The sequence below is a fragment of the Bidens hawaiensis genome, unplaced genomic scaffold (assembly GCF_021521415.1).
Source record: "Bidens hawaiensis isolate Kalapana, Puna unplaced genomic scaffold, B.hawaiensis_p1.1 tig00047683_1, whole genome shotgun sequence".
Classification (NCBI taxonomy): domain Eukaryota; kingdom Viridiplantae; phylum Streptophyta; class Magnoliopsida; order Asterales; family Asteraceae; genus Bidens; species Bidens hawaiensis.
The window spans coordinates 18,813-27,377 of NW_027498539.1; the positions used below are offsets into that span (position 1 = coordinate 18,813).

General features: G+C 35.5%; 1 pseudogene; it reads left to right on the forward strand.

Moving 5' to 3' along the window:
• Positions 1–6,297: 6,297 nt before the first annotated feature.
• LOC143597167 (protein JINGUBANG-like) lies at positions 6,298–8,270 on the forward strand (annotated as a pseudogene).
• Positions 8,271–8,565: the final 295 nt, after the last annotated feature.

An 8,565-nucleotide genomic window follows, 5' to 3' on the forward strand; every position in this document is an offset into this window, starting at 1 on the left:
TTAAAATACATATCAAAGTAGTCGAGACAATATATAAACTTAATTTTAGAAGGCTCGAAACGCAAAAATTGCAAAATAAGTAACCGAGTGTCGGTGGACGACCCGGTAAGGACCCAACGTCAACTATTCCCAAAAATTAGTTTCTTAGGCTTGTATTATCAGGAATTCAATATCGGATCAAATCTGATAAAAATTAATCGAAACAGATTTCGATTGATTAGCTAAAGTTCGTTATACGTTAAAACACAAACTTAAGATTATTGTTTGAACACCTACTCACTAACCCAAACCCATGTGCCACTACCCATTGATTTAACCCATTGTTTTACTTAAACCATGTCTCCAAGCCATGGTTTTACTTGAAAAAACATGTGCTCATCTTCCTATATATACATGCCCACACACACATCACAAACACACCATCACATACTCACATTCAAAACACACACACATATTAATCAAGATCAAGAAACATGGAGGTTTAGATCAAGAGATAGAAGATTAAGCTACTAGGAAGCTAGGAGGCACATCACTCTCACTCATCAATATCTTCATCTTTCAAACCCTCAAAGAACAAGTAAGTTTTAAAGATATGATTGATTGATTTTTAGATATGGATGCATAAGGTTTGTTGTTCTTGAGGTTGTTTGAAGCTTGAAAGATGAAAATATGGATAATGTGTGTGTATATATATGGACCGTAGGTATGTATGTATGTGTAAGAAGGAAGATTAAGCTCATTTACACATGCATACATACATCATAAAGATCCTACATTGATTGTTAAGTTTGATATCAGGTGTTGTTAATCGCTTGAATATTTGAGATGAACTTGAAAGAACTTGATGTTAGGGTTAGTTGTTGGAATGAAATGTAAATTGATTATTGATTATTAGCTTGGTAGTAATGACTTAGATTAATGGAAAATTGTTGTTAGAGATGAACAAAACAAGGATATGTTCATAATTATAAATTTGGGGATTTTTGGGTTTTGGATTAATTAGGGATTTTGGATGGATTGTTGAATTAAGAAATGATATTGAATAAGCTAATTGAAAATAAGATAGGATATATGATAGAATCAATAGTTGGTACTTGAAGATTAACAAAGATTGTTAAAGTTGCTAATTAAGGAAACTTTAATTTAAGAAAAGTTGAAATTTGGATTTCGATGCGAATACTTGTGATGAATGTGATCAATATGTTATTAATAGCAACTTTGAACTAAGATAGGGTGCATGATTAGAAGTATGGAGTAGTTAGCACATTGGTTAAAATGGACAACAACTTACTATAATAGGAAACTTTGTTAGTTAAACACTTGGGAAATTCATAATTTAATTGGTTAATGAACTACTTGAACTTATACATAAATGATATGATGATTTGAACCTGGACATTTAGGTATTAATATGATATTTTTTCATATAAAAATAACAAAACTTAATTTGTAACATTATTAATAAACTTAGAATATGAACTAGAAACTTGAAAATTGGGTTAAACGTGTCTTGCAAAATGATTTGATCAAAACTGAAATTTATGGTGAATTATGTGTCCTTATATGTGTGATTAGTGCATTAGATGATTAGTATAGACTTGTTCAATTTAATTGACTTGTCGGTAGCGTTAACGGTTGAAAAATTGGCTTTTTGAACGAAACCAACACGACTATTAGGAATTGTTTTAGAACAACCCCTAAAGTGGTAAAATACTCATATATAACATAAGTTAATATATGGGAAAATGACAAGATGACAAAACTTAGTCTTAAACGGTTCGTGTGAAAACCGACACGAAAACGTTAAAAAGTTGCCATTTTAAGAAAATATTAACAAAAATGAAAATAATATAATTTTACAAAGTAACTTATAAAACTTGGATAATATATATATAAATACTTTTCAAAGTTACATTTTTCACGAATAACCGAAACGGTTCGTTTTAAACTTAAAAACCGACGAAACCGACAAGAATTATGAAAAATAAAATATTAATATTTTCTTAAAACTTTCCAGCAAGTGAAACTTAAAATATATTATATATTTAATTGTTTATTAATTAATTCAATTAATTAAATAATAGTTAACGGAAAACCGAACTATGTGCACTCGCTTATTTGCTTATGTGCTTATGTGGACACTAGATTAGGACTAATAAACTAAAAGGGTTTTATATAAAAACTAAAACCAAGTTTTTATTAATGAAACGTGTACTAATATAGGACACGGGATTTTGTAACGAAAAGCTACAAACCGTGAGTTTCTCTATCGAATCCCCTTCGTTTTTAACTGGAATTGTTTTAAATCGATATTTAATTGTGTTTTGGAGGAAAAGCATACTATTAATTTCATATGAAACCCATTGATTTCATAAGGGCATTTTATTTTACAAACTGTGTCTAATGCGGGATGAGTCTAGTTGGCTAAATAACTGTTGACCGAATACGTAAGGGCATATAAATATGGGTAGATCTATCGGGGTGACGCCCCCCACTTCCAATCGCGTTGGGTTAAAAGTGAGAATATTTTGAGTCTGGTATGTATCGTGTTATCAACTATGATAGTCATACGTAATGTTGTATTCTTAGTTAGTCTACAACAACACGATTTGTTTAAAAAGTAAAATGGCTATTGTTTTGTGATGTAATGACGATAGATCGTTACACAGGGATTGGTGATATAATGGTGGTAGACCATTATATACTGGATATTTTTGATATAATTCGGAGTGTAATGACAGAAGATCATTATATGGATGTTGTTTTCGATTCATATATATATATATATGGACTATTTTGTTATAAAGAGAAACTCACCAACACATTGTGTTGACCGTTATTTTAATATGTTTTTCAGGTAATTAAATGAAGTATGGAAGCTTCGCGAAGAACGCGGGAAAACGGTGAAGTGTGTTTGAATGAAAAATGTTGAATTTATGTAGAACTTGTAATTTGAATAACAATCGTGTAATATGACACGTGTAATAACTCTGATGATTAAATAAAGTTCAACCATTGTTTGAAATGTATACTTAAATGTGATTGGCTGAAACAGCGTCTGTCACCACCCGAAAGACTTGGTCAAAGTCTTCCGCTGTTTAAATTAAGATTTTCGGGGTGTGACACCGTGTGTGTATACAAACTTATAAGTATGAAACGTATATGTATGCATGTAACGTGCATGTATATGGACGTTTATTTATGTATGTATCGTGTATGTATATAAATGTATATGCATGCATGTAACGTGTATGTATGTGGACGTGTATGTATGACTTATACGCTAAGGAACTTACACGTTATAGGACTTATGCGCTAGATAACTTATACGCTGGGAAGACTTACACGCTAATAAAGACTTATACGCCAATAATAACTTATACGCTAGATTAAATTATTTTATAAAATAAACGAAGGATAAACAACATATACGTTCATAAACGATAGACATGGACTTATGCGATATATGAAGTAAAGATAAGTAATTAATTTGTAAGGAGTAGTTAATTGATGTTTGTTAATTAATACACAGTTAGCCGTGCACAACTCAAGAAGGGCATAACAGTAAATTCAGAAAGGAATCGTTTTCAGGTGAGTTTCTTGCCCATTTCCTTGTTATGTTTTCGGGGTTGTGTGCATACTCGATGTGATTAGTTAATACACTTACCTTAAGTGGTAAGTGTATGCCTTATATGATTTATGTGAATGCTTGTCGGTACGTGAACGATCTTCGGATATTTCACGTATCGCCAGGAAATGTGAGTTTTAAATATGATGCATGAATTATAAATGTATGTTATATGAATGATTAAGAGTATGTATGAAAGTGTATAAAAATAAATATAAAGGAAAGATACAGTATGGTTGTATGGAAAGAAGGGGACCGGACCCTAATAATACTCGAGGAAGAAAGGGACCAAGCCTTAATAATACTCGAGGAATAAGGGACCGAGCCCTAATAATACTCAAGGAAGAAGGGACCGGACCCTAATAATACTCGAGGAAGAAAGGGACCGAGCCTTAATAATAATCGAGGAAGAAGGGACCGGACCCTAATCATATCCTAGGAAAAAAAGGGACCGAGCCCTAATAATACTTGAGGAAGTAGGGCGCAATGCTCTTTAAAACATATAAATATGTAAAGTAAGATTAAATATAAAAGTACGAAAGAAAGAAAAAATGAAAGAAAGAAAGAGGTATATACTTATGTATGTACGAAAGAAAGGAAAACATGTTAATTATATAATATGTATCTTCGGATGCGTATGTATAAGTATATGAATGTATGGTATGTTAACTGATTAACTAGAACTTACTCAGCGTAATTGACTTTTAGTATGCACGCATGTGAATAGATTGAAGCAGTTGACTTGAGGGAGAGACACATGACATGATTTGAAGGGACTGACATCCAAAGAAGATTTGTCATGATGTTTTAATAAACTATTTTATGTTATGTTTTAAAGACAAGTTTTGAATGTTTTGTAGCGAATGATTGAAGTTTTATTATTTCGCGAAAGTTTTAATTAACTCTGATAAATAGAACTGTGTTTATGAGTAAATCCAACACCAAAGTAAGTCACCGGGAACAGGGCCTTACATATATATATATATATATAGAGAGAGAGGGTTACAAATGTAGAAAAGAGATGGTGAGTTATTAGTTTGGGGGAGAGCTCGATTGTTTGTGTGTGAGAATGGGAGGAGACAGAAACGACAACAAGGTTCATGAGAGAGGAGAGGCAAGAGGGTACACTAGGCAATGGTCGGACATCATTGTGGTGAACAGTCCATGAATTAAAAATGACTATTTCCTTACGATTGGGTTCGTATTAGTTAAGAACAACTATTGTAATGTAAGCCCATCGTATCGTCAATATATTGTCCGTTATGCTCTCAATAGATAGCCTTTCTGAAAACTCACGGATTTATTTTTTATTGCCTTGATGGAAACTTCTGAAGAGATCATATATCCTGATGCTAATACCAACTAAGCAAATTAAAATATATGAATGGAAGATACAAAAGGTTCTAGGGAGTAGTTAAATTTAGACAGAATTACAAAAATTGTCCTTTATGTTTGTACCAAATTTCAGTGGTTGTCCTTTATCTTTAAAAGTAATATAATTTATACTTTACGTTTCGAAATGTCACACAGTTTGTCCTTATGGCCTAACCCAGTTAGTTTTTCTCATTAACTCTGATCATGTGCCTTGCACATGAGGACAAATTGGTCATTCTCCACATTTTATTTAAAAAACATTTTAATAATAATTATTATATTTATTTATAAAGAATATATAATAAAAAATTAAATATAAAATATACAACTCTCTCTCTCTCTCTCTCTCCTTCATCCCTCTTTCTTTCTTTCTTTCTTCTGAGTTCTGCCTCCATGAATCCACACAACCACCACCACCACCACCATTAACACTTACCACCGCTGTCACCGTCAACCCTCACCCCACTGTCACTTTCAACACCTGTTACTCATCTCCGGTGAGTAACCAGAAAGGCGAGGTTGATTCATTCACTTAAGTATTGGTGAGCAAAGGATGTTGACAAAAATGCCGCTCCTGAAAGAAAGAAAAATCCAACGGGAAATTAAGCGGATCTGAGACCACCGCCGGTACAGTTAGAGTTTCACAAACCCTAGAACGATGGGCGGCTGTGGGGTTTCTAAGACTATCGGATGGTTTAGGAGGATCTGCAGCAACAAGTGTGACGGAATAAAGGTGCCGATTAGGGTTACGTGTGACGAAATAAAGGCTACGCTGGCGCCGGCGGGGAAGACGGCGACGACGTGTGACGGAACAAAGTCGTGTTCTTTTTCGTCGTCGTGAACGCCGGAATCGTCCTGTCTCCAACGTCCATGCCGTTGGAATCGAACGAAACGGTGGCCGGATCGTAAGAGAACGGGATCTGCGTCCATGGTTGTGGTTTGTTGTGGTAGTGGAGATGGTGTTCGTCGTCGTCGTCGGCGGCGGTGGCTCGCCGGAGAAGACGCAGGCAGAGGAAGAAGGGGGAGACGGGGTGGGTTGGGTTAAGTTATTTAGTTTGTTTTTTAATTATAATGTTTATAATTAAGTAGGTAAATTGACGAATTTGCCCTAATGTGCAACGCACATGACCTAACTTAACGAGAAAAACTAACTAGGTTAGGCTAAAAGGACAAACGGTGTGAAATTTCGAAACGTAAAGTATAAATTATGTTACTTTTAAAGATAAAGAACAACCACTGAAATTTGGTACAAAGATAAAAGACAACCCATTACAAAATACAAAATACAAAATACAACTTACAATACAACATCGGCAATACAAAATACTAAAGTAACCCACTTAAAATCATTCTTCACGCACCCTTACACATGTCATCATTTGCTCAACCCATTACCCTATTTATACCCCCCTCTCCTATCAAAACAATATTCACTTTTGCACCATCCATCACAAAACACGAAACCCTCCCAACACAATAATGTTCTTCATATTTCCTTCTAACTTTCTCTGATTTACACCCATGAATCTTAATTCTTAGAGTCTTATGATTAAGCTATATATCCACATTTTGTATCCCATTTATAAACTGAGCATAATTGTAACTACTAAGTAATTATCAACCCAATTTGGAGATTAAAAATATAAATATATTAATATGCATTCCGATCAAACATATAACCTTCAGACAGCCACCTCCTACGGCTACAACACCCATGACAACGGTTACGAATCTAACCATACGAGTGATGACGGTTCACCCATGATGATGTCACCATGGAACCAACCATCTCTAGGGTCAACTACTGCCAGTCCTGAGGATGGTCTCATCGGCTCCTTGGTTCGGGAGGAAGGCCACATTTACTCCCTTGCCGCAGCCGAAGGCTTACTCTACACCGGATCCGACAGCAAGAATATACATGTGTGGAAGAACATGAACCTGTTCTCCACATTCAAGTCAAACAGTGGTCTGGTCAAGGCTGTTATTATTTCTGGTGACAAGATTTTCACCGGACATCAAGACGGTAAGGTTCGAGTTTGGAAATCGAACACCAAGGACCCGAGAATTCATAAACGTGTCGATACTTTTCCGACGTTTTTTGACATCCTAAAGAACTCGATGAAGTCCAAGAATTATGTTGAGGTATACATGACAAACAAGTTTTAATTTTTTGCTTTCATATTAAAATCGGGCCTACTTTACATATATGTTTTGACATCTAATTTCATAGCATTTTTAACGGCCGTTCAGATAAAGGTTAGATGACTGTTTTGAACAAAAAATTTAAAGTTTGACCGTCTGCGGTTATAACTGTGGTCTAGATATTGACAAACGTCGTTCTAGCCAATAATTTTCAAATTTTGACCCCACCATCTGAATATTGTACAAATGGGTATTTTGACCAATAATTTTTCGAGTTTGACTTTTTTAGTCAGAACGACGGTTTAAGTGTTTTGTGGACGACATTTTGATGATGTGAAATCAGATCGGATGGTGTAGTTGAACTTACAAAAAAAATTAACGTTATTAATCTTCTTTGTATGCAAATATTCACTTTTATACAACATGAACTTATGAATCTCTTTTATACTTTTATATACATTATCTAGGTGAAGCGCCATCGTAGGGCATTATGGATCAAGCACTACGACGCGGTTTCCTGCCTAGGAATCGACTAAGAAGAGGGTCTGTTATATTCAGGATCATGGGATAGAACATTTAAGGTATGGAAAATATCAAACTCAAAATGTCTAGAGTCAGTAAAGGCCCATGACGACGCAGTCAACTCTGTTTCCACGGTCAACGGTCTGGTATTTACCGGATCGGCTGAGGGGACCGTGAAGGTATGGAAGCGAGAAGGGCGAGGGAAGAACATGAAGCATAGGTATGTTCAAACACTGCTAGATCAAGAATACGCGGTGACAGCCTTAGTGGTGTCACCAGATGGCTCGGTGTACTGCGGCACGTCTGATGGGATGTTAACTTTTGGGAGTTGGATAAACAATTGTCACATAGTGGTGTTCTCAAGGGGCATAAGCTGGCGGTTTTGTGCCTTGCTGTTGGTGGGGATTTGGTTTTTAGTGGATCGGCTGATAAAACAATATGTGTGTGGAGGAGGGAGGGGTCGGTTCACACGTGGGTGTCGGTTCTGACTGGACATGTAGGGCCGGTGAAGTGCGTGGCGGCGGAGGAGGAGGCGGGGTATGGTGGCAAATGGGTGGTGTATAGTGGTAGTTTGGATAAGTCGGTGAAGGTATGGAGAGTGTAGTAGGAAAGTTAATTTCTTAGCTAGTTAATTAAGTGAATGGTTGAGACTTGAGATTGGTTTTCTTAGCTAGTTTCCCATTGGCATTCACAATTTCACATATATATCCGGTAAAAACATCCACTTACATGGTGTCACAATGTGTTATTTTGTGGGTCATTCGTCAGTCTATTGTTGCCGTTACAATTTAGTCTTGATTTGTTAACTTAAGGCCTCACATATTGATGCTTATTTTAATAGGTGTTCACTAATTAGTATTTATGTTTGTTTAACTATTTCACTATGTTGGTTCATTTAC